The sequence below is a fragment of the Pteropus alecto genome, unplaced genomic scaffold (assembly GCF_000325575.1).
Source record: "Pteropus alecto unplaced genomic scaffold, ASM32557v1 scaffold20, whole genome shotgun sequence".
Taxonomy (NCBI): domain Eukaryota; kingdom Metazoa; phylum Chordata; class Mammalia; order Chiroptera; family Pteropodidae; genus Pteropus; species Pteropus alecto.
In genome coordinates this window covers 22,276,046-22,303,038 of record NW_006436298.1, presented here as the reverse complement: position 1 = coordinate 22,303,038, position 26,993 = coordinate 22,276,046, and positions in this window count along the sequence as shown.

Here is a 26,993-nt window from a genome sequence, read left to right as displayed (position 1 = left end):
TTTTTACTTCAACCTTTGCTGTTTTAATTATGTGTCTTGGTGTTGGCCTGTTTGGGTTTATCTTGTTTGGGACTCTCTGCGCTTCCTGGACTTGTACATCTACTTCCTTTGTCAGGTTAGGGAAGTTTTCTATCATTATTTCTTCAAATAGGTTTTCAATTCTTTGCTCTCTCTCTCTTTCCTTCTAGTACTCCTATTGTTACACTTGATGTTGTCCTAGATGCTCCTTAAATATCATCATTTAATTTTTCTTTCTTTTTGTTGTTCCAATTGGTTTTCTGCTGCCTTGTCTTCCAAATCTCTGATTCAGTTCTCTGCTTCATCTAATCTGTAATTGATACCATCTAACATATTCTTCATTTCAGTTATTGTATTCTTCATTTCTGACTGGCACTTTTTTATGGTTTCTATCTCTTTGTGTAAGTTCTCACTGAGTTTAACTATTCTTCACCTAAGTTTATTGAGTTATCTTTATAACCAATATTTTGAACTCTGTATCTGGTAGATTGCTTGCCTTCATTTTAGTTTTTCATTTCATTTAGTTCTTTTTATGGAGTTTTATCCTGTTCTTTCATTTGGGACATGATTTTTGTCTCTTCATTTTGGCTGACTCCTTGTTCATTTCTTTGTATTGGGTAGATCTATGTCTCCCAGTCTTGGCAGAGTGGCCTTATGTAGTAGTTTTCCTGTGAGCCCCAATGGCACAGTCTCCCTGGTCACCTGAGCCGGGTGCTACTGGAATGTCTCATGTTTGGGTTATTTGTCCCCTCCTGTTGTAGTTGAGCCTTGGTTGCTGTTGGCACATCAGTGGTTGGGATTGACCCTAAGGGTAACTGGCTATGAAGAACGGTCATGATTACAGTGGATGAGCTATTGTGTGGGGCCTGATCCCACAGAAAATTTGCTTAGTTGGGCTCTGCTGTCTGCAAAGTCCACCCTTTGGTTATGTCATTTGTGGAGCTAATTATGCGGTGCTCTCAAGGTTTGAAGCTGGACACTGTGTGTTGGTTCTGGGGCCTCTTGGGAAGGGCTATGGTGCAGGCCAAGGTAGGCTGCTCCCTGTACCCAGCTCAGAGCCACCTGGTAGGATCTACAAAGTGATATGCAGTTGGTAGCCACCTGTTCTGAGTTTGAAGGTGACTGGGAGAGGCTATGTTGTGAACCAAGGTCGGCTGCCACTAGTGCCATATTCAGGGCCACTTCAGAGATACAGGACATGCCATTGCCAGCCACAAGTTGTTTGGGGTTTGTGGATCTCTGAGAGATTTTAGGAATTCAGAGCATGGGCCATGGTTGGATGCTTATGAGGAACAGCTGCTGAAAAAGATTTGGGCCATTGCATGAGTTGGGTGGGATAGGGGATCTCAGGGAATCACCAGGGTAAGGAGAGTGGTATGAGGGCACTTTGAAGAAACAATGTTACCTGCCAGCATTTCTGTCCTGGAGAGAGCTGCCCCTACAGCCCTCATCTTGAAACAAGACAATTCAACTCCTCCATCTATGTCCCTGAAGCTTTTTCAAGCTGCTGCCCCAGCACTGGAGCTCAGAGTGAGTTTGTGAGTGAGTCTGTGTTGTGCATGGTCCCTTTAAAACCAGAAGCCCTCGGTCTCATTCAGCCACAGTCCCTGCTGGTTTTCACAGCAGGTGTTATGGGAACTTCTCTCCCCTGCACTGAAGCCTTGTGCTGGGGCGTCCAGTGTAGGGCCAAGATCCCTCACTCCTCAAGGGGGACCTTTGCACCCCAGATATTCCTTCCAATTCTTAACCACCACAGGAGCATGTAGGACCAACCACTTCAGCATCTCCACTACTCCTACCAGTCTCCACATTGCTTCCATGTCCTTAGTTATAGGAAGTCCAGTCAATTGGACTTCAGGTTGTTCTCAATGATGATGACTGTTCTATAATTTAGTTGTAATTTTGATGTGGTCTTGGTAGGCAAGCACAGTGTTTATTCCACCATCTTAACCAGAAGTCACCTGGAAGACTTTTCTTTTCTCATTTTCAATGTCATTAAAAGTTAATCATTTAAAATAACTATATTGCCTATTAAGAGTGATATAAGAGAGCAAATCTACGTTACAGATTATTGAGTTTGTTAAAATATCTTTCTTATTGCTATTTAAAAACTTAAAAATAAACACATTTAAAGAGTTTTTGCTTAAAATTGGTATCTCATCAGCATAATTTTATTGAATATGTTTTAGATAATAAGTGTTATTGTGCAACCATTTAAGAAACAATGGTTCTGTTTCTTAAAAAGATTAAAAAAAATAGAATATTTAATATCAGTGCCTAGGAAAGTAGGGGTCTTTTATCCATCCATCCCCTGGGTTTGTCTCTGTTCAAATTCCATAATGTTCTTCTGTGTTATTTACTGTTTCAAACTTGCTGACACCTACTTCAATTCCAAATTTATTTTTATATAATGGCCTCCTTTATGATGACTTTTCCTACTACATATAGGAGGTTTTTCACTCTCTTGTGAGCAAGTTTGACACTTACCATATTTTAACTTATGTCCCCAGAATGTAGTAGATACTTGTTACATAGCAAACAATTTGTATATATTTGGGGGGTTAAATGAGCAAATGAACACATAAAATATGCACGTTATTATGGTTCATACTGGTTTATTTTCTCAAGTACTATCACAGGTGGAAATGTTGGCCATAGCTCTGAAATGAAAGTATTTGGAGGGCAGAGATTATTCATATTATATTTTTGAATCATTGCATTCCTTGCTTCACCAGCATATAGGAGTATACATAAAATATGTACAATTGGATGCTATTTGATGGTATATCTCACCCTACAAATGAGGTCATTAGGGCCAAGAGAATCCAAAGTTACTTAATGTTGAGTTGGTATTTTAACCATACTAGGTTTCCTGAGTCCTGGCCCAGCTCCCATCCATTCAGCAAAGGATCACAAAGATCTACTTTCTGTCTACTGTTTTCAGAGATAAAATATTAAAAATTTTGGCTTGAATTTGCTACTCATGGCTTCATGGTCCAGACTGACTACATTCAGTATCATATTCATCACATCAAATGATTTTGTGTGGGTTAAGTTTAATATTTTAGAATAAAAGAGATTCCTAATGAAGCTCACATTAAATAAACCCAAGTCAGGTCAAAATTATTAAGTTCAAGTAATTATGGAATTTGCTAGAATACCAAATTCTCCTTAAAATAATAATTTTTAAAAGTGTGAGAAAATAGGTTTTAGCAATTATTTTAAGGGAAAAAAGTCTCATTAATGACTTCTATTTCTTTCTAGATTCTTTGAAAAAATACATTTCTTGGAATAAAGATTAGTTAAGTAGTAACATATAATAAGCTAGATATAGGAAAAGTTGTGGCAGAGGCCTTAGCGATGTAAAGAAAACAGTAGAAAAGCACAAAGACCTCCCAAAAGGTAGAAAGCCCTGTTGTCGATGGAGTAGCAGCTGGAAAAGAGATTCAATTCTTTGTTGAATGACCTAGTATTGGCTTAAGAATTGATGTTTGGGAAATGACAACTGATTTTTCTACTACACAGTGAGGTCTTTAGATTAAGATATGGTTCTTAATCTTGTGAGTATCCATAATACCTGGCTCTAAGTTAATAAATAATTTAATGAATTAACACATGAATGAATGGACCATAATATAAAAATGATGCAAAATTTTTATTTCTATTGAGTCAGTTTAATTTGAGCCAGTTTCCATTTTGTATATACTTAACCTGAAGAGAACTGTTGAGTACCATGTTAAAAGCAAATGCTAGCTGTGACTTGCCTGAACTTTAAAAGTAAGTTGTATACATCTCATAATATTATATTATGTGGACATACATGATGTAATAGACTTTTGACCAGAGAGATATTTCTTGTGATTGTTGTATCACAACCTTGTGAGTATTCAGTTATTTGTACAGTACCAAAGAAGATAATAGTCTTATCTGTAATATTTTAGATTTGTATTAAAGGATATTGCTACGTATCTTAAGTAATTAAAATTCATTGAAAGTAATTTAAAATGGAAATCACTAGCAGAAAGAAAAAATATAATACAACTAACAAAATGCTGAGGAAGACGGAAAGTTACAGGTTAACGGTAAATCCCTGATTTTTTTTTTTCTAGAGGGGAGCAAATTAATTTGGACTAACAATAAATCAAGATATAGAAAAATAGGCCTATTATTTAGAATTGTGGTGAGACTAACAATGTTAGTCTCGAGAATGGGACTAGAGGTTAGGTGAGAAAATTTCAATTTCCATTATTCTGTCCATTGCTGTTTTGAATGCCTCCTCAACCCCACCCCCCAGCACAGCCACACACATATATTTTCAACAGTTAGACTATTAATAATATTTATATAATTTTAATGAGATACATGTCCCTAGGTGGAGCCAAAGGGTCTTGAATTATAGGTCTTAACGAAAGCCTTTCATCCATTGGCTAAATCTTTAAATAACATGCAATGTTATCCAGGTTTAGACAAACCTCAGAAAGTTGGCATCCATCTATTTCCTCCTGTCCATCTATAAACAGAGAGCATAAAACATAAAGGAAGCTCCACCAGAGACTACATTAGCATAACTCTTCCTGAAACACAGATTTATTATTATGTCTCAAGTATTTTTTAATCCTGGTTCATAATACAGAATTCTATTAAAAGCTAACCAAAATGAGGTAAAATAATTTACTTCAAATTCCTTTCCTAAGTCCACCTGCTATAATCTTTAATCCTGGGGCCACTCATTATTATTCTGGATGTATTATTTATCTAATAGTAATTTTTAAATCAACTATTATATGCAAAGTTAGAAATTTGGGGAGCTCTAGGGGTTGAATACATAGAAGTTTAAGTACATAAATTCATTAATCACTTTTCTTCAACTTCCAAAAAACAATGCTATTAAAATTTAATGTGGTGCAAACAATTCCTCTAAGGCATGAGAACACCAACTTTGAGTTCATACAATAACCAGGGATTTAGCATCTGAATGCAAGTCTTTCTACCACCACTTTATTTCCCAGCCATAATCACTGTATTTCCATCAGCAAGTCTTTTTAAAGAATCGGCGACCCAGTGATAGGTGCATTCATGATGTGTGCAGCACTATTGTTTAACACTGTGAGATCCTGGCTGCCAGACGGTGCCATAGGGAAACATTGTCACTGGCAGGTGGCTGGTTTGCCTTGATATTGAGATACCTATTTCTGGCGAAGATGTTTTGCCCTCCTTATTTTGCAATTCGCTCTCCCTTACAAAAAGCTGTCTTCCCAAGAGCCTTCCCCTATGTCGTGGACCAGAGTTCATTTCTGTCAGTCCTAAGGTTCATAGTCCATCACAGAGTAATGTCCAAACATAAGAAATTGTGATAATTAAACTTTTTTTTTTTTTTTTTTTGCACAGAATAACTAATTGTAAAAATTGGCAGTCAGCCTGCCATTTGAAAGTGAAGAAAACATCTTGCTTTAACATCTGAGCAGGGATTTTTTTTGTAATCTATAAACAATTGGACCATATGTAGTGTGATGGGAAACATGAAGGCTGTGATAGAACATCATTGAAGGAACCTTGTGTTTAATCACTGTTCTTTGATTCACTGAAATAGAAATTAGCTTTTGAAGTTCTGGGTTTTGTCATGATTTTAAAGAGACAGTTTTTCTTTAAATATCAGACAACACCGATAATTTACCAAGTCATGACTGTGATAAAGGCAAAGGAATTCCAATTTTAAAAATGTAAATATGTTTTTAAGACACCTAAACAGGTAACAGATGTAGCCATGGGCTTTTACAGCCTTTGTTTTGGCCTGCAATCTACTCAGTGATACAAAGACTCTCCACACAATATGGTTCAACTCTTAGAAGGTACATTTTTTTTCTAAATAAAAACTGTTGTTGAAACTAAATTAAAACAAAAATAACATTTCTAATTAAGTTTGTTTTAAAAATGGAATTTTATCTTCTAAATTTTGCTCTATTTCCAGTTTATGATGTATAGCACGAGTAAATTAATTATGATGTTAAAAAAAGAGTAGCTGTTGACATTCGGTGGGTAACTGTTTAAATCTTTATGTTGAATGAAGGGTCCTTACATACCATGATGAAATTTCTTTATATTCAGCTGATGATGCTTAAAAAATATAAAATGATCAAGAGAATTCTGAAGCCATTACATGACACCAATCTGTAATGCTATATCAATTGGAAATGTGTTTGAAGAAGAGACAGTGCTAGATTCTCTGTCTGACTCACCATTAGCTAGTTTTCAGGTTTTGTGTGAATATCTATCTTTCTGTGACTTGGTGTTCTTTTCCCCCAACTTAGATGGTATGATCAGATCAGTAATTTTTAAAGGCAGAGATTAGGCAAATGAGAATCACCTGAAGAACTTTTTGAAAACACTGCTGGAAGAGAAGTGTCTCCTTTCACTTCCTCTCATCCTTCCCTCCAAAATCACTGCAGGAGAGTCATTTTTGCCAGTTGGAAGTATGCCATGTCTGAGAACTGTCAACCCAGAGTATTGCTCAATAATAGTCTATTTAGCATTACTGAAGATTTAAAAACATCTCGTTGTTAGGCTGTACATGATATTTTTTACTCTAGGCTCAAATGTTTTTGAATTGATAAACTTTTGATTTTAACTTTAATAATTTTAAAAATTTTATTGGGTTATTTTCCCACGTAAAATTTAAGTAGGAAGAATTTATGTACTAATATTTTGCCATACACTCCTTCGTGCCTCAACTGGCTTCCAACTTCAGTGTTTTCTGGAAAGCTGCACTTACAGGTCTCAGCCAGCAAGCTGACAAAGGAGTATTCCATTTCTCTCCTGTAAAAGTTGTACTTACCTTGTTTTCATGAAACCAACCTCCGTTTCCAAGGAAACAAGAACAAAAAGGCAGTTGGCAGCTAGCATCTGGGACTTAGAAGAACTCTCACATGTCAATTTCAACTGCTGGCTGCCGGCTCAAACCTAAAAATGTGGAGTATTAAAATCACCTGCAGATTTTTAACACAAAAAAGAATGTTAAATTAATTTTTTCTTAATTTTTAAATAATTGGGATTAATAACAAATTATTTTAAATGTCCTTCAAAATAATACAGCTAATTAAAAGTATTTTAATTGCTAGAAATACAACTCAAGTTTTATTTTAAACCAGTAGGCACATATATTGAAGGAATTTTTTAAAATTTTGCCACTTTCCTGTTTTTATTTATGTTGACCTTCCTTCTTCTTCCTTATTGCTTTCTACATTCCCAACTCAGAACTTTTTTTTTTTTGATATGTGCAAAATATATAGATATCTTGTTTTATCCATATAGCTTTGTGGTTGTTTTATTGTCTTGATAAACAAGTTTAATGATGAGACATCTTAAAAATATACTTTTATAATCCTAGGACTGAAAAGCCACACTAGCACAATCTGCTTTTTCTGAATAACATTTGCTCGCTTTGCATAGCTTCGTATTGCAGAGTTCACCACAATCTTCACAGTTTTGTAGTCTCCAAGCCTTCTTATTTCATGGCTCCTATATTCATTACAGTTCTTAGACTCCTACTAAAAGACAAATCTACCAGTAATGCCAGATTCTCATAGGGAAGCAGAGAGAGAGATTTTTTTCCTTTTCTTTTTTTTCTTTCTTTTCTTTCCTTTTGCATGGAAGGCAGAAACTTGTGGAAATACTTTAATAAGCATTTAGACATTCCTAGGAGTTGGGTAATGATTGCCAGGAAAATGAAGTTTCAAACTGATACCCGCTCTCCATCTTGGGTTATATTATTTTATATCATTCTAATTTTTGGTTACAATCTTCAAGTTAAAAATTTCCCTCTTTTGACTCTTTTGTCATTTTATAGTATACCAGCTCACTGAAATCAAGGATGCCTGTGGATAGATATTAGGGAAAATTCTGTGGAAAATTAATATGCAATAATTTATCATATTTGTAATATGAACTCATTTCATTATGTTTTATTAATAGCCTACTTATAATAAGCTATAAGGATAGATTTGTATAATATTTGAAATTGTCTCCATGTTTGACTTGCAAGTAAATGGTTTTCTATGAAACAGAAATATAGGAAAATATAGATAATAAATTTATGAAGGAGACTTTTAATTATAACTTCTCATTTTTCTATCCCAAAATATGTATATTTACAATTCTTTAATTTTTTACTTTTCTTGGTACAGCATCCAAGAAATTATATTTTTCATCTATGAATTCAAATAATGTTTAATGATTACACTTTTGGGGGGATGGGAGCATATGGAATTTTCATGTTCAAGATTTTTTTGCTACTGTTATAAAGCCAACTTTTCATAAGGCAAGAAATTATTAGCACTTGCTGGCAGACCATGATAAAGGCTATACAAACAATAGTTTATAAAGTATTAATACATAATGTTATGAATGATAAAACTAATCTCTTAAATTTGAGAAACTGCCTAAGTAAAAAAATATTGCAAACTTTTCTTCAAAATTGTCCAATTAAGCAATGAAGCTAAACTCAAATATTGTTTTGGGTTTTTGTTTGCTTTTTAGTTTGAGATGTAATTCACACACATCAAATTTACCATTATAAAGTGTACAATATCATGGTTTTCATATATTCACAATATTGTAAAAACCTCACTATTACCTAATTCCAGATATTTTTTTTTAACCCTAAAAAGAAACTCCATACCCATTAGTAGCTACTGTCTCCATTCCCTCCCTCCCTTCTCTGAAAACAAGTAATCTACATTCTGTCTCTATAAATTTGCCTATTCTGGACATTTCTTGTAATTATAATCATACAATATGTGACTTTTTGTGTTGGGCTTCTTTTATTAAGCATGGTATTTTAAATGTGCACCTTCGTTATGGTATGTATCAGTATTTCATTCTTTTTCATGTTGAATAATATTCGATTGCATAGATATTACACATTATATTTATCCAATCGTTAGTTGATGGAAATGTGTTGTTTGTTTTTTTGATTATTATAAATTATGCTGCTATGAACATTCATGTATGTTTTTATATGAACATATGTTTTTAATTCTCTTGGGTTTACACAGAATTGCTGAATTATATGGTAACTCTAAAAGATTAGTTTAATTCAAATAGTCCAAAAATTTCCTCTGTCATGTTGTAAATGGAACAAAAGGCAAAAGAGATTCCAATTTTACTCACATAAAATTGTTTTAAGAAGCTCACCAAAAATAACAAAACAAGCACACTCTTAGATCAAGTTAATTCATTATTGGTGGATTGGTTTTTCTGTTAGTGTTTGTATTTATGTTTTTATTTATATAATGATATTTTAATAACTAAGGATTTAGTGTGACATATTAATCAGATACTGGTCATATAAATTCTGTGTTTAACTTCAAGAAGATATCTAAATGTGGACTCAAAATAGCTAGATAAATTAGAAGCCAGGCAGATTACATATACTAATAATCCTAATATATCAATATCTGAAAACAAAGGTTTAATTCATTTTCAACTAAGAGAGAAATCATTTCATTTTAAATAAACTATATGCAGCCATTTAGTAAGAAAATACTTCCTTTTTGTTCTATTATTCACTCTTAATATATTCATTTACTGTTAAAATTCTTCAAATCTACTTCTATTTCTATTAAGGAACTATTTTAGCCTAGTATTTTTACTCATTGGCTTATTTCTCTGTAATAATAAAAGTCTGTAAGAGTTTGGAGTTTCAGACTTACCAGTCTTTAGAGTTTTCTCTTTTTGTCCTTGTGTGTGTATGTATGTATGTATGTGTACATGTATGTGCATATATGTGAGGATTTTAAAGTATGAATATGTATTTTTAAACATGCACACATATGAATTTATGTGTGTGCATGTTTTCTGTCTCTATAATTAAAAAGACTTTGTAAAATGAATATCTCCATTCCATTAATGATATTTACCTGGCTTCAGCAATTTACTAACATTTTTATCAAAAAAATGCAAATAATTTCTTACAAAAAAATTTATTTAAATTTAATTTTCCTTCAAAAGAATAATAAACTCACATTTGAAAACCCAGTTGGCCTTTCCTAGAGAATATTTAAAAAATATCATTTATTGAACATATCATGTTCTAATCAAAGAAGTTTAAAATAATAGCCTGGAGAAAGATGCTCTATTTTACAAACAGAACTAAAAAGAAGGTGCATGAATTGCCTAATGCTACATCATTCTCCGGTAAATACTGTCCTTTTGGAGAACCTCTCCTTTCTTAATGTTCATTATTCTCTATTTCTCCTCCTGGTAATGCTCACTTCCTCTCTCAGTCTTCCCCAGTGTCTTTCACTTGTTCCTTCTTTTTTAATCATCCAATTATCCGTCATGTACTTTCCCATCTAAATATTTTTTATCTTATCCAGTTCAGAGGACTCAGTCATTCTCATTCAATCAATTCAACTAATATTTACTGAGTGCTTACTATGCCTCTGACTCTTTATGAAGAGTTCCTAGATACAGAAAAAAAAAAGAGCACTGAAGAAGTCCAAAATAAAATATAATTCTTGACTTACTATAAATATAATATGTATATACACAAAAAAATCAGATAAGGACATAAAATACTATATACTTCTGAAGACGAATAAGATATATAAACTGGATTAGGAAGAAACAATTACAGAGGAGAATGAAGATAACATTGAATATGTAAATCACAGAGGAGTGACTATCTTAATATGTTTTGAAGTATATCCTCAGAAAGGTTCCATTTTACCAAACTTTATCAACTAACAGCTTACCAAGAGAATAAGGCACCCAGGACTCCAAAACATACAAAGGATAGAGAAGATTCATGAAGTGGGAAGTAAGTCCCTTAAATTACTCCTTTGTGGAAAGTAAGACTCTCTGATGGCAAAAGAATGGTCCAATAAGATTCAACATAAGTTAGTAACAAAATATTTCAGCAGTAGATCCCCCAAGTGATAGGTCCAACTTTGGTCATTATATAAATCAAATTTCTATATGATGAGGTAATTTTAACAAGAATAGGTGAAGTGATCCAATGTCAAGAGGTATACATAGGAATATATAGTGTGGATATGAGGTTGTATAAGAGGAAGAAAAAAATTTTAATGGGTTTGAGGAAAAGACAGGAGTACAAAATTACATGAAATGGGGTGATTTGGGAGAGGGCCAATTAATATTACACCTAATGAGTTTAAATTTGATATTACATTTGATCATGACATTTTCCTTGGACCCTGGAGATCATATAACTGGCATGTGAAAAAATCAGATATGATGTTGAATATGCAAGTGGCTATATCCTATAATTAATTGCAAATTATTATATAACAGAAATAAGACAGATTTAAGGTTTGTCCATGAATAAGTCTTAATTGAAATTATGATAGATGTATTCCTAAAAGCTTTGTTTGGCTTCCCCACCTCTCCATGAATGCCCCAGCCTTATTAAATTGCCTAGATTCCTGCAGTAGTGAACCAGTGCCAACTTTGTCTCTTAGAACTTACTACTATCCTGTTCTTCTAGCGTTCATGAATCTCTAGAAGCTTATAGAATGGAATCTAAATTGCTTTATATGGGTTGCTTTTCTTTTTAATACTAGTATTTCCACTTTAATGTCCCTTAGTGAATTATAAAACGCTTTAGTTACATTTCATATAACTTTGCTATTCGTAGGGTAAGTATGACCATTTTTTGGAATTCTGAGAAGTCAAATGCTTTTTCACAGTCACACAGTTCATTCACGCGTGGCCAAAACTAAAACTCAGATATTCAGACTCTGGTCCTTTTAAATGTAACCGTTGAATTGTACACATGTAACTTACTAGATTTTGTTAACCAATGTCACCATAATAAAAATAAAAATAAAAATAATAGTCACACACAAAAAATTTCCCACACTGCTTAAGTGAGTGGGTGGACCTGTACGTAGTACAAATGAAATATATATCCCTTGAGAGATTGTGAGTGACATGTGTGCAGCAAAAGCAGGACTGAGGTGGGTATTTCCTTAAGCAAAGGCAAATAAACACATAACATATATGTATGTAATCTTAGTAGTATAAGATGCTATTTGATTGCTTACTATATTCCAGGCATTAAATCAATATATGAGATATATTTTCTCATTTAAATCTCATAATAACTTTAATGGAAACTGAAGCTTAAATGAGTGAAGTCATATTTCATATGTATATTAATAACTTTGATATGCAATTATTAATAGATTTTCTGAAAAAAGAATATCAAATTGTGTCCACTCATCTTAAATAAAAATATATATGTGAAAAATGTGAATCTGAAAATGTGAGGATAATATATATATACAAATAGCACATAAATAACCTGAGAATATGTGAAAAACTACATTGGAAAAGTGTGATTACTATGACATATGGGTACCATACAGTATTTAACTAATGTTACATTATATTATACATATATATATTACTGTTGAAAGCATTATATTTGCTTTTTTAGATTATTTTGAGAGAAAGCCGCTTAAAAGATAGGGGATTATTGGTTATGTAAGACAGATTTAAAATTTAATGCAGTGTGTTCTTTTCATATTTTAATCTAGCACATTCTTTGTGTGTTATATGTCTACATTATATAGTAAACTACTGAATCCTGGGTAATTATGTAAGAAAAGAGAATTTAAACAGAAAAAAAATCTTAAAAAATAGTTATACCATGAACTTTTAAGTATTTCTGGTTACATAGGAAATGATTATTTGTAATTCAAGAAAACTTTTGTAATTACATTTTAGATATTAGTTTCAATTGCATATCTCATCAAACCGATAGTCCCAGTGATACAAAACTGTAAAATTGACTTATTTTAGTCAGGTCTATATTCTTCTACTGCCAATCAGATGTTGAAGGTACTAACGAACTGTGAAATGGCCAAAGGCAGACAGCAGAGGGAAAAAAGAGGAGAAGCCACAGAACTGGATCACCACAAAATGAGTAATTAGTCACTGAATAATGGGAAATTCGACTACATGAAACCTCTATCTGCTACATGTATTTTGTATCTAAACTTGCTAGAAACGTTTTCAAAATCCATTTTCTGAAGTCTAAAGACTTTTGTCCATTATATTGACTATAGATAAAAACATCTATTTGGAGTACTTGATATGGATGAAACATTAAAAAAAAAAAACAAAAAAAAAAACAGTCAATTTTTCCCCCTGAAAGATGGATCCTTAGATGTTAGAACAAATTTAAACATTTTTGCAATTATCCTATTCCAAATTGTAGAATATATTCTCTACATAGATACATATCTATTCTGAATTGGTTTTATAGTGCTTTTAGCCCAACTCCTTTCATCAATGAAGGGTTTTATTGTAGTAATTTTGAATATTTTTTGTGATCCTCTTGATGTATGCGGCATTTTAGTTGTATATTCTTTGGTACCTGAGTCATTTTGATTTTTATCAGGCTCATGTTTGGAAAATAGGGAAACATAATTTGATGCTATGTGTGTGTGTGCGCGTGTGCACATATGTGCATGTGAATAGATTTGATTTCATGGTACCAATAACTACTGAGGCCAAAAGAAAACATGGCATATGGTTTATAATTTTTAATGTACATAATGAATATAAATATGGATATATAAAAATGACTCTGGCAATGAATACTTTCTGTTTAACTCAATCATTTTCATAAAACTAATAATACTTATAATTTTTGGATAGAATTTAGATTCTGAAAAAGTACTTTGAAAATATTCTAGTTATTATTTTCCACTCGAGATTTTTTCTGGATTTCAAACATAACTTTTGATGTTTTTATTTTTGAGTAGATGTGTTCTGCGTATCTCTCTCTCATCTTAGATCACATGAAAAAAAATAAAACATGTCCTCTTCTCTTTCTGTTGTTTCTAAGATTTCAGGTCTTTTTCTTTTTCCTTAGAACTTGACAAAATAACTGGTAGCTGCATTTGTGTTATCTCCTTATAAAGCTCTTTAGGAGCAAAATAAATAACATAATGTAATTTTATTTGGAAGTAATCTTAACATTCTAGTCCAACATCAGAGTTGTGTGTTAGTATAGCAATAGAAACCAATTATTTCATCAACTGCTGAAGGCAGTCTCAAAAATCTGTCATGAATATAAGTTTGATTGTCCAAGAGCCCACTTTTAAACATTGTTTTATTTGCATCGTAGGTGTCATGCAATAAAATGGTGTTTATTTCTTAATATATTCAAGTTGAACTCTTATCCTCATGTACTGTGATTATCTCCAAAACTTCTTCCAGGAAATTAATAGGTCTTCCTCAATGGACAAGACTGGAAACACTGGCAGGTTGATTTTAGCATCAGTCACTATTACTGGAATCTTTTCTTTTTTTCTTAGTCCTTTTAGTATTACCTTAAAGAGTCTCTCACTTACCCTGATTCTGATAGTTCCTTCTTTATTTGAAATATAATCTTATTGGACTTTAATAGCTATATTCTAGGTAATCCCTTAAAAATAAACTATGTTCTTCACTTTGGTTATTTTCAGTATTATTATTACTATTATTATTTTTGCTATTATTACTCCTACCACCACTACAGCTACTACTTCTCTTGCTGAGGTGTCATTCCAAAGAAGTGGGGTACTGCCAAACCTATCTATAGCCTGTAAAATGTTTAACTGTGTATATGATTCACCTCTCTGGCTACACCTAATTCCTTTCTTTGGAATTTGGGAACTAAATTCAGGCATATTAGCTCCATGTGGGTGCAGAATCTGTAATATCATGTAGACTCATGGCTTGAGGATTCCCTTTTGGAGCAACCATCATCACTGAGTGAGCAGTTGCTCAGAGAGCCACAAAGATAAAAGATTATGTAGATGAGGAAAAGAAGATGGTGTGTGAATAGTTGATTAACAATTCTGCAGTTCTTGTGGGTAGTGACATTTCATTTCACTTATGTAAGACCCTTACATATTCACTAACAAAGACTATATCCCTTGTTTTTTTGTTTTACTTTAAGCTACTTTTCACCGATTTCTGTCTTGCAGCTAAATATGCCTTAAGACTATACTTATGAACTTAATTATACTTTTATGATTTATGAGTCACTTAAGTTGTTCTAAATTTATGCTAAATTTCTGTTTTATTAGAAAAATTACAAAGCTTTATCAAAAGTTTGCTTTTATAATGGACATTTTTAGGGTAATGAAACTGTATTTTAATTATGGTAGTAATTATATAGCTGTATGCATTTGTCTAAACTCATAGAACTTCACACTAAAAGAGTTTAAAAATAGGCTTCCAAGATTCAGAATATAGTGTCATATAATTTTGATGTTTTCATCTGATATCTGAGAAATCAAGAAAATATGAAATCAAAATTATCAATGTTACCTTTTTGCTTTGAAATATAAGCTTCAAGAAGAAAGGGTGTTTCTTATTTAAGGCTTTATCCTGATACCAATACATTACAGGCACTTAACGAAATCTTGAATGAATAAATAAATGAATTCTTAACTATTATATGATACAAAATAATAGTCATTTAATAATATATTAAATGCCCTTTCTCCAACCCCTGGCAACCACTGGTCTCTTTAATGTCTTTATAGTTTTGCCTTGTATAGAATGTCAATAGTTGGAACCATATAGTATTTAGCCTTTTAAGACTGGCTCCTTTTAAGCCAGTCTAGTAATATATATTTAAATTTCCTTCATGTCTATTTATGGCTTGATAGCTCAGTTTTCTTTTTTGTTTGTTTTTAGCACTTAATAATAATCCATTGTCTAGATGTACCGCCATTTACCCATTCTCCTAATGAAGGGCACTTTGGTTGCTTCTAGGTTTTGGCAATTATGAATAAAGCTGCATTAAGGCTTACATTTTTAAAAAGTAAGCACCTTATCCTGTTGCCTTAAGCAAATTGGTATATATGTTACTTGAAATATTTCAATATGCACACAGCAATATTATTTTAACTTCCACATATATAGTAAATAGGTGTGTTTCAGAACTAGAAGAACTAGGAGAATAATAATCAGTCAGAATGTTACAATGCGAACAGTTTGAAGACCAGTCATATTTGATCACTGGCAATTTCTTTGCCTTTGAACTGACACCAGACAAATAAATATGAAGGTTCATGGATACATTCTTGCAGTAGTACACTCTTACGTTAGTTAAACAATATTACCCATCTAGTAACATCTTGGCATCCACATGAGTTACTAAGGTCACTTATTTTGGTATATTAAGTGGAAAAAAAAAAAGCCTGTGAGCAAAGAAAGCTCAATTAATTTAAAACATAAAATAATGGGCTATAAAATAACAACTGCATTTTAACCAGTAAGTTCATTAAACATTTTCTCAAACTCATAACCATTATTTTGCTTAGTCAGATGTTTTCTCTAAGGAGAGTTCATTCATTTTAACTGCTTAAAATACATGATAAATGAAGCAATTTGCTTTTTATTTACGTTTTACCACTGATAATATTTTATTAAAAACACTACCACAAAAGAGCACACTGTGACTTGAATCAGTGCTCACTATCTAGGGCAATACTTTGTTTTACATTTAAAACTTCAGGATTATGTTTGTGAATGATATAGAATAAATGTCCCTAGAAATTACTAAAATAATCTATTACAAAATTAATACATGTCCATTGTACAGAAACATAAGTACAAATACAGATTAGAGATTTCTGTTTTATAGCAATGATTTTTTCAGAGGTAACTAAAAATTGCAGTATTTAGAATAAAGAGAAATTATATTGTATTGAAATGAGATGTTATAGAACTAATTTTTTCCTTAATTACTTCAAGTTTATTTGAGAGCAGATAAAACTGACCATCTGAGATCTCTAAAACACCATTATCAATATCACTCTTATTTTTCCCTTCAAAAATAACAGTAATCCTAAATTTTCTTTTCGTTCAGTAGAGTTTACCAAACACATTCATTATTGACCATTATTTCCTGATCAGTTAATATGCCCACACAATTTCTTACTACTACTCATAATACTCATAAAATCTAGAAAATATTATTACTTGCAAATTAACTTTAATAAAAAGGTTAAGTGAATAACTAGATAAAGAGAAAACCAGGATATTGTGAATGGACTAACATTTTATTTTGTGTAGCTCAGATTTTTTGTGACATAACATTTTTCCTTAGCTTCCTATTAATTAGAATAGCTTTTTAAAGATGCTTTTATTGAATTTTTCATGTCTGTTATCTATAATGATGAAAGTCACATCATTCTGACTAGTATATCTTTTAGATATATTCCTTAAAGATATATATTCTTATATCTTAAATTCTCTTAACTGCAAGTTCTAAGCGCTTTGGTATAACCTCAAAGAGTATCTTTGGACTGAGCAGCCCTATCTTGTTTTATATTGGATAGTAATGCTTATAATGTATCTAAATTAAAATGACACATGCTGGAGATTTCTGCTGAAAAGCTTATAAGTCTTGGAAATTTTCTTTTTATTCCTAGTTTGTAAGAACTTTTTAAAATAAAGAATAACTATTGAATTGTGTCAAATTCTTTTGCAATATTTATTAGGGAGATCACAATTGTTAATCTGTTTATACGGTATTTGTCTTTCTCTGTCATATTTCACTTAGCATAATGCCCTGAACTTTCATCCATGTTATTGCAAAAGGCAAAATTTTCTTCCTCTCTACAAATAAATAATATTCTATTAAGCTTGTGTGTGTGTGTATCACATTTTCTTTATCAGTTTATCCAGTGATGAACACTTAGGTTGCTTTCATGTCTTGATTACTGTATTCTGCAATAAACATGGGGTGAATCTATATATAAAGTTCATGTTTTCATTTTCTCAGATAAATACTCAGAAGTGGAATTGTTGGATCACATGGTAGTTCTATTTTTAATTTTTTTCAGGAACCTCCATACTTCACTAATTTACATTCCTACTCATAGAGCATAAGAGTTTCCTTTTCCCCACATCCTCATTAACATTTGTTATTTTCTTGTCTTTTTGATAATAGTCATTCTGACAGGTATGAGGTGATATCTCACTCTGGTTTTGATTTGCATTTCTTTCAAGATTAGTGACATTGACCTCCTGCTGGCCATCTGTATATCTACTTTGGAAAAATGTCTTCTCAAATCTTCTGCCCGTTTTTTAATCAGATTGTTTTTCTTTTTTCTATTGAGTTGTTTGCATTTATATATTTTGATATTAGCCACTTATCAGAGATATTATTTGCAAATATTTTCTTGCATTTAGTAGGTTGTCTTAAATTTTTTGCTGGTGTCTTTTACTGTGCAGAAGCTTTTAAGTTTCATGTAGTCTCACTTATTTGCTTTTGCTTTTGTTGCCTTTGCTTTTGGAGTCAGATGCAAAAAAAAAAAAATCATTACTGAGATTGATATGGAGCTTATCACAAAATAAATTTCATATTTTCTCCTAGAAATTTTATGGTTTCAGGCCTTATATTCAAGTCTTTAATCCATTTTGAGTTAATTTTTGTATATGCTGCAAAATAGTGGTCCATTTTCATTCTTTTGCAATGTGGCTGTCCAACTTTCCCAGCACCATTTATTAAAGAGACTGTCTTTTCCCTATTGTATATTCTTGAATTCTTTGTCATAAATTAATTGACCATATATGTGTGGCCTCTCTATTCCATTGATCTGTGTGTCTGTTTTTATGTCAATACCATACCGCTTTGTAGCTTTTAATATATTTGGAATTAGGAAGAGTGATGCCCCCAGCTTTGTTCTTCTTTCTTAAGATTGCTATGACTATTTGAGGTCTTTGGATTCTGTATAAATTTTAGGATTATTTGTTCCATGTCTGTGAAAAATGCCATTAAAATTATGTCAGGGATTGCACTGAATCTGTAAATTGTTTTGAGCAGTATGAGAATTTAACATTAATTCTTCCAATTCATGAGCATGAAATATCTTTCCATTTATCTGTATCCTCTTTAATTTCTTTTATCAATGTCTTATAGTTCTCAGTGTGTAGGTCTTTCTTGGTTAAATTTATTCCTAGGTATTTTATTCTTTTGATGCTGTAGTAAATGGAATTGTCTTTTTAATTCTTCATCCCGATAGTTTGTTATTAGTGTATAAAAATATGCAAGAGATTATATATATCGATTTTGTATCCTACAACTTTACTAAGTGTTGATTGGATCTAATAGTTTTTTTGTTGGAGTCTTTAGGGTTTTATATATATAATGTTACCTGCAAATAGTGACCATTTTACTTTTTCTTTTACAATTTAGATGTCTTTATTTCTTTTTCTTACCTAATTGCTCTGGCTATGACTTCCAAAACTATGTTGAATAAAAGTGGGAAGAGTGGGCATTCTTCTTCTTTTATCACTGATTTTAGACAAAAAGCTTTCGGCTTTCCACCAGTGATTATAATGTTAGCTGTGGGCTTGTTATATATGGCTTTTATTATTTTGAAGTATGTTCCCTCTACACTCACTTTGTTAAGCATTTTTATCATAAATAGATGTTGAATTTTGTTAAATGCATTTTCTGCATCTATTGAGATGATTATATGACTTTTATCATATAATCCTTCATTTTGTTAATGTGGTGTGTTACATTGATGTGTGGATGCTGAACCATCCTCTTACCCTGGAATAAATCCCACTTGACCATAGTGTATGATCCATTTAATGTATTGTTGAAATGGAGTCACTAATATTTTGTTGAGGAATTTGCATCTATGATTATTATGGATATTGGCCTGTAATTTTATTTTCTTGTAGTATTCTTGTCTGGCTTTGGTATCAAGGTAACATTGGCTTTATAAAATGAGTTTGAAATTTTCCTATTTTTTAGAGGAGTTTGAGAAAGATTGATAGTAATTCCTCTTTAAATATTTTGCAGAATTCATCAGTGAAGACGTCTTATTCTGAACTTTAGTTTGTTGGGAGATTTTTTTCTTACTTATTCAGTCTTTTTACTAGTAATAAATATGTTCAGATTTTCTATTTATGATTCAGTCTTGGTAGGTTGTACGCTTCTAGGAATTTATTCATTTCTTCTAGGTTGTCCAATTTGTTGACATATAAATGTTTAGTCTCTTATGCTCCTTTGTATTACTGTAGTGTCAGTTTTAACATCATTTTTTTTTTTTTAAATTTGAATCCTCTCTTTTTTTTTCTTGGTGAACATAACTAAAGTTTTATCTATTTTGTGTAACAAAAAAAAACAGCTCTTAGTTTTGTTGATTTTATCTACTGTTTTAGTCTCTATTTTACTTGTTTTTTCTCTGATCTTTATTTCCTTCATTAACTTTTAGCTTAGTTTAGTCTCCTTTTTCTAGTTCCTTGAGGTATAGAGTTAGGTTGTTTGAGTTTTTTTAAGTAAATATTTACTGTTATAATCTTCCCTCTTAGAACTGCTTTTGCTGTATCCCCCAACTTTTGGTATGTTGTATTTTCATTTGGCTTAAGGTAATTTTTGATTTCCTTTTGATTTTTTTTGACTCATTGATTGTTCAGGAACACACCATTTAAACTCTACATATTTAAATTTTTCAGTTTTCTTGCGATTAATTTCTAATTTCATACCATTATGGTAGGAAAAAGATGCGTGATATGATTTCAGTCTTTTTAAATTTGTTAAGATGTGTTTTGTGGCCTAACACATGATCTGTCCTGGAGTATGTTCTCTGTGTGACTTGAGAAGAATGTCTATTCTATTGCTTTTTAGATGGACTATTTACATATGTCTGCTAAATCCATCTGATTTGCTGTGTTTTTAAGAGCTTGACTTTGTATAAATGAAAAGAGTCTGGACTGAGTGGATCATAAATAACAAAGGGGAGAGTGATATATCTAAGGTTTGAGAATCAGGCCAGCTACAGATCATTCAGGGCTTGGAAGATTTTTTCTGGGTGTGGTGAACATGTAAAAGCCCACTGAAGTCCCCTTCAAGGAAGAACTTGTCCCAGGTGCTGGGAGTCTTAACAGACAGTTTCATCTGTCAGCACCTTCAGGGATTGCCTCAATTACAGAGAGATACTGAGCCCAAAGCCATGTCAATATGGACACTTTTGATCTAATTGAACAAATTTTCCAAGGTGATCCCCTAAGACCATTGAGATAGCATAACTTCATCTGAATCCATTGCTAAACAAATTCAGCTAGAAGTGTTTGTTCTGAAACAGAGTCCTAAACATGTAGTCTCTACACCAATAACATTAATGTCACCTGGGAACTTTTAAAAATGCAAATTCTTAAGCCCCGCTTTATAGTTACTGAATAAAAAACTGAGAATAGGGCCCAGAAATATGTCTTAACAAACGAGGTGTTTCCAATGCAGACAAAAGTTCGAGAAACACTGGGATGAACTTGAGTTAACTACTATATCTTCAAACATTCTGCAAAACTAGTGAGTCAGATGAATTTTTCTAAAACCGAAGCCTATCAGACTCATTAATAAGAAGAATCTATATCAAAAGTTCTGGTAAATTAATTCCTTATTGCCTTTCTCAGAAGTAGAATCTAAGAACTTGACATGCCCAAGTTGAATACCCTCTGCGTGTTTGATAATAGAATTCTTTTGAATATTTGTAATTTTGCCACAAATACATTCCTAGGTAAGTGTATTATATTGAGGAATAGTCTAGGGTTTCATAAGTAAGTACCGTGATTTTTAAAAATACAGGAGCTGTATTTTCTAAATATCAGTCATGGTACCAACAGAGGATGAACTGACAGATTTTAAGAAGTTCAATATGATATTCATATATAAAATTTAGTAGGAAAAAAGACAATGGAAAATTAAATTATTAGTATCATCAGTGACATTGGTATTCATTCACTCAGTATTATAAAGCCCAATAATATGTGTTCCATAAAATAAACAATATCTTTAGGACTTCCTGAGGTTTTTTCCTAGTTTTATTGAGATATATATAATTGACATACATCACTATATAAGCTTAAGGTATATAGCAAAATGGTTTGACTTACATACTAAGCTCATGGTAATAATCATTTCAAAATATATGTATCAATGTAAGAAACATCCAAACCTGTAGATTATTATTATGAGTTTATTTCAGCCAAACCGATGACGTACCTTGGAAGCAAGATCTCAGATGCTTCCCAGAATAACATTTCTGCAGCTTCTTTTATGCATTTGAAATTAAGGAGATGTAAGGAAGAATGGAGAAAGCAAGGAGGGAATTAGATTAGAGGATAGTTAACAAAATTATGTGCTCTCTTGAGGGTTAACACCTCCTGAGGCGGGTCGGTATTACTTCTGGTATTTCAAAGGTGTATTAACCTAGATGCATGAGAACAATGGAAAAGGCTGCCTTAAAACCTTTCGCTACAGAAGTTATAGGCCCGGGGCATGACTACCCTCTATAACTAGCTCAGTTATGAATTTATGATCAGATCACCCATGAGGTTACTTTCGATAACCCCCCTTTTTTTTCATCCAAACATCCATCATCTCACATAGATACAATAAAAAGAGAAAGAATTTTTTTTCTTTATGAGAACTCTTAGAATTTATTATCTTAACAACTTTCCTATATATCATGTATCAGTGTTAATTATCGAGCTGTATATCTTTAGTATTTATCTTGTAACTGAAAGTTTGTAACTTTTGACCACTTTTCTTCAATTCCCTCTTCTCTTACCCCTCTCCTCTGGAAACCACAAATCTAATCTCTTTTTCTGAGTTTTTGTTTGTTTTAGAGTCCACATAAAAGTGAAATACAGTATTTGTCTTTCTCTGACTTATTTAACGTAGCAAAATACCTTCGAGGACCATCCAAGTTGTTGCAAATGGCAGGATTTTCTTATTTCCTATTATCTGTCCATGGACACTTAGGTTGTTTCCATATCTTGGCAATTGTAAATAATGCTGCAGTGAGCATGGAGGTGCAGATATCTTTCAGGATAGTGTTTTCATTTCTTTCAGATATACTCCCAGAAGGGTAATTGCTGTATCAAAGGATAGTTCTACATTTAATTTTTGGAGAATCCTTCATATTGTTTTCCATAGTGGCTCTTCCAATTTACAATCCCACCAACAGTATACAAATGTCTCCTTTTCTTCACATCCTAGCCAGCATTTGTTATCTCTTGTCTTTTTTGATAATTGCCATCCTAACGGATATGCGATGATAGCTCATTGTGGTTTTGATTTGCATTTCTCTAATGACTAGTGATTTTGAGCATCTTTTCATATGCCTATTGGCCTTTTGTATATCTTCTTTGAATGTCTACTCAGGTCTTTTACCCATTTTTTAATTACATTATTTTTTTGCTGAGTCGTATGAGTTCTTTATATATTTTGGATATCAACTCATTATCAGATATAAGGTTTGCATGTATGTTTTTCCCATTCCATAGATTATCTTTGTTTTTTTTTCTTTAGCTGTGCAGAAGCTTTTTAGTTTGATGTAATTTCACTTGTTTTTGTTTATTTGTTTGTTTGATTTTAGTTTTATTGCTTGTGCTTTAGGGGCCATATCCAAAAAATTATTGCCTTGCCGATATCCATGTCAAGAAGCTTATTCCCTATGTTCTATGTCTTACAATTTAATTTTTATAAAGCATAAGAGAGGGGTCTAGTTTCAGATTTTTACACATGACTATCCAATTTTCCTAGCACCATTTATTAAAGAGACTGACTTTGTTGAGTATTCTCGGCTCCCCTGTCAAATATTAGTTGAATATATATGCTTAGATTTATTTCTGGGCTCTCAATTCTGCAAGATTGGTCTATTTGTCTGTTTTTATGCCAGTACCATAATGTTTTGATGACTATTTATAGTACAGCTTAAAATCAGGAAGTATGATGCATCTTGCTTTGTTCTTTCTCAGGATTGCTTTGGCTATTCAGGGTCTTTTGTGCTTCCATATACTTTTTAGGATAGTTTTTTTCTGTAGAAAGTACCATTAGAATCTTGATAGAAATTGTATTTAATCTCTAGATGGCTTTTGGTAGTATGGATATTTTAACAATATTACTTTTTGCAATCCATAGACATGGGATACCTTTCTACTTATTTGTGTTTTCTTTAATGAGAAATGGTTTTATGGTTTTCAGATTAAAGATCTTTCACCTTCTTGGTTAAGTTTATTTCAAAGTATTTTAATGTTTTTGATGTTCTTGTAAATGGGATTTTTTTTCAGGTACTTTGTTAGTATATAGAAATGCTACTAATTTCTGTATGTTAATTTTGTATCCTGCAACTTTACTGAGTTTGTTGATTATATCAGTTTTTTGGGGGAAGAGTCTTTATAATTTTCTAAATATAAATCATCTGTAAATAGAGATAATTTTACTTCTTTTCTAATTCTGATGCCTTTTATTTCTTTTTCTTGCCTAATTGCTCTGGTGAGGACTTCTAAATTATCTTGAATAGGCGTTATGAGAGTGTGTAACCTTGTCTTATTCGCATCTTAGAGTCAAAGCTTTCAACCTTCCACCGCTTACTATGATAGTAGCTTATCATATATGCCCTTTATTATGTTGAGGTATGTTCATTCTATACCTAATTTTGTAAGAGTGTTTATTGTGAATGAATGTCGAATTTTGTCAAATGCTCTTTCTATATCTATTAAGATGATCATATAATTTATCTTTCATTCTGTTAATGTGATATATCACATTGATTTGTGTATGTTGAATCATCCTTGCATCCCAGTTATAAATCCCACCTGATCATGACGAATGCTGCTTTTAATATGCTGATGAATCAGTTTGCTAGTATTTTATTGAGAATTTTTGCATCTATTATCAGGAGTATTGGCCTGGAGTTTTCTGTCTCTGGTATCAGGGTAATCCTGGCCTGATGAAATGAGTTTCAGAAAGTTCCCTCCTTTGTGATTTTTTGGAAGAGTTTGAGAGGAATTTGTTTTAATTCTACTTTAAATGTTTGGTAAAATATACCAGTAAAGTCATCTGGATCTGGAATTTCTTTTGGAGGGAGATTTTTAATTACTGGTTCAACTTCCTTACTAGTAATTGTTCTATTCAACTTTCTATTTCTTTCTCATTTAGTCTTGGTAGTTCGTATTTTTCTAAGAGATTTTCTATTTCTTCTAGGTTGTCAAGTTTGTTGGAGTGTAGTTATTCACAGCAATCTCTTAAGATTCTCTGTATTTTTATCTTATCCATTGCAATGTCTCCTTTTTCACTTATAATTTTGTTGATATGAGTCTTCTCTCTTTTCTCCTTGGTTATTCTAGCTAGGGATATGTCAATTTCATTTATCTTTTTCAATGAACCAACTCTTAGTTTGGTTTACCTTTTCTATTATTTTCCTGTCCTCGATTTTATTTATTTTTGTTCTAATCTTTATTTTCTTTCTCCTGCTAGATTTGAGTTCACTTTCTTCTTTTGCTAGTTCCGTAAGGCATAGAGTTTGGTTGGAATCACTCTTCTTAAAGTAGATGTTTATTGCTATGAACTTTCTTCTTGTAACTGCTTTGCTGCATCTCATAAGTTTTGGTATGTTGTGTTTCCATTTTTATTTGTATCAAGATGTTTTATTTACACTTTAATTTCTTTGATTCATTGGTTGTACAGAAGAGTGTTTAATTTCTGTGTATTTGTGAAATTTTCAGTTTTCCTCCTATTATGGATTTTTAGCTTCATATCATTGTGGTCAGAAAAGTTATTTGGTATGATTTTTATCTTCTAGAATTTACTAAGACTTATTCTGTAGCCTCACATATGGTCTATCCTGAAGAATGTTCAATGCGTAGTTGAGAAGAATGAGTATTTTGCTATCTCAGAATGTTCTGTATATGTCTGTTAGGTCTACTTGATTTATACTGCTCAAATCTTCTGTTTCCTTATTGATTGTCTATCTGGATGACTATCCATTGTCGGGTTGGAGTATTAAAATCCCCAACTATTATTAAATTGCTGATCTATTTCTCTTTTCAATTTGTTAGATTTTGCCTTATTTTTTAGGTGCTCCAATAATAGGTGCATAAATATTTAGAATTGTTATATCTTCTTGTTGGATTGACCCCTTTATAATTATATAATGACCTTCTTAGTCTCTTATTACTTAGTCTCTTAGTCTCTTATTTGTTTTATCTGATATAAATATAGCTACCCTTATTTTTGTGGTTACCATTTTCTTATCTTTTCCCACTAGCTTTGTATATATATGTCTTTAAGGCTAAAGTGAGTCATTTATAGGCAACATATTATTGGATCTTTTTTATTTATTCAACCATTCTATGTCTTTTAATTAGATAATTTAATCCACTTACATATAAAGTAATTGATAAGTAAGGACTTACTATTGCCATTTGTTGTTTCTGGTTGTTTTGTAGATCTATTATTCCTTGCTTCTTGCTATCATCTTTTTTTGGGTGTGTTTTAATGATTTGTAGTATCAGTATGCTTTGACTTCTTTATAATTACTGCAGGTTTTTACCTTTGGTTTCTATGAGGCTCACATAAAGTACCTTAAAATTATAACACCCTATTTAAAACTAATAACTTCAATGAATTCATAAGCTTTATACTTTTAATTCTCTTCCCTCCACATTTTATTGATGTTACAGTTTACATATTTTTTATTATCTAATAACAAATTACTGTAGTTATCTTTACTGTTTTTTAAAGTTATTAGAAATTATGCATCACTTTACCATATTACAGAACTCAACTTTGACTATATATTTACCATTACCAATGAGTCTTACACTGCTTTATGTTTTTATAATGTTAACTAGTGTCCTTTCATTTCCACACAAGGAAATATTTCTTGTAAGTCAAGTCTAGTGGTAATTAATTCTCTTAGCTTTTCTTTCTTTGGAAAAGTCTAGCTCGCCTTCATTTCTGAAGGATAGCTTTGCTGAGTATAGTATTCTTGGTTGACAGATTGAAAAAAATATATATTTTGAATATATCATCACATTCTCTTCTGACCTGAAGAGTTCCTGTTGAGAAATCACCCAATATTCTTTCTTTGGCTTTGACACTTACAATGTATTGCCTTATTTGAGATCTTTTTGGCCTCTTG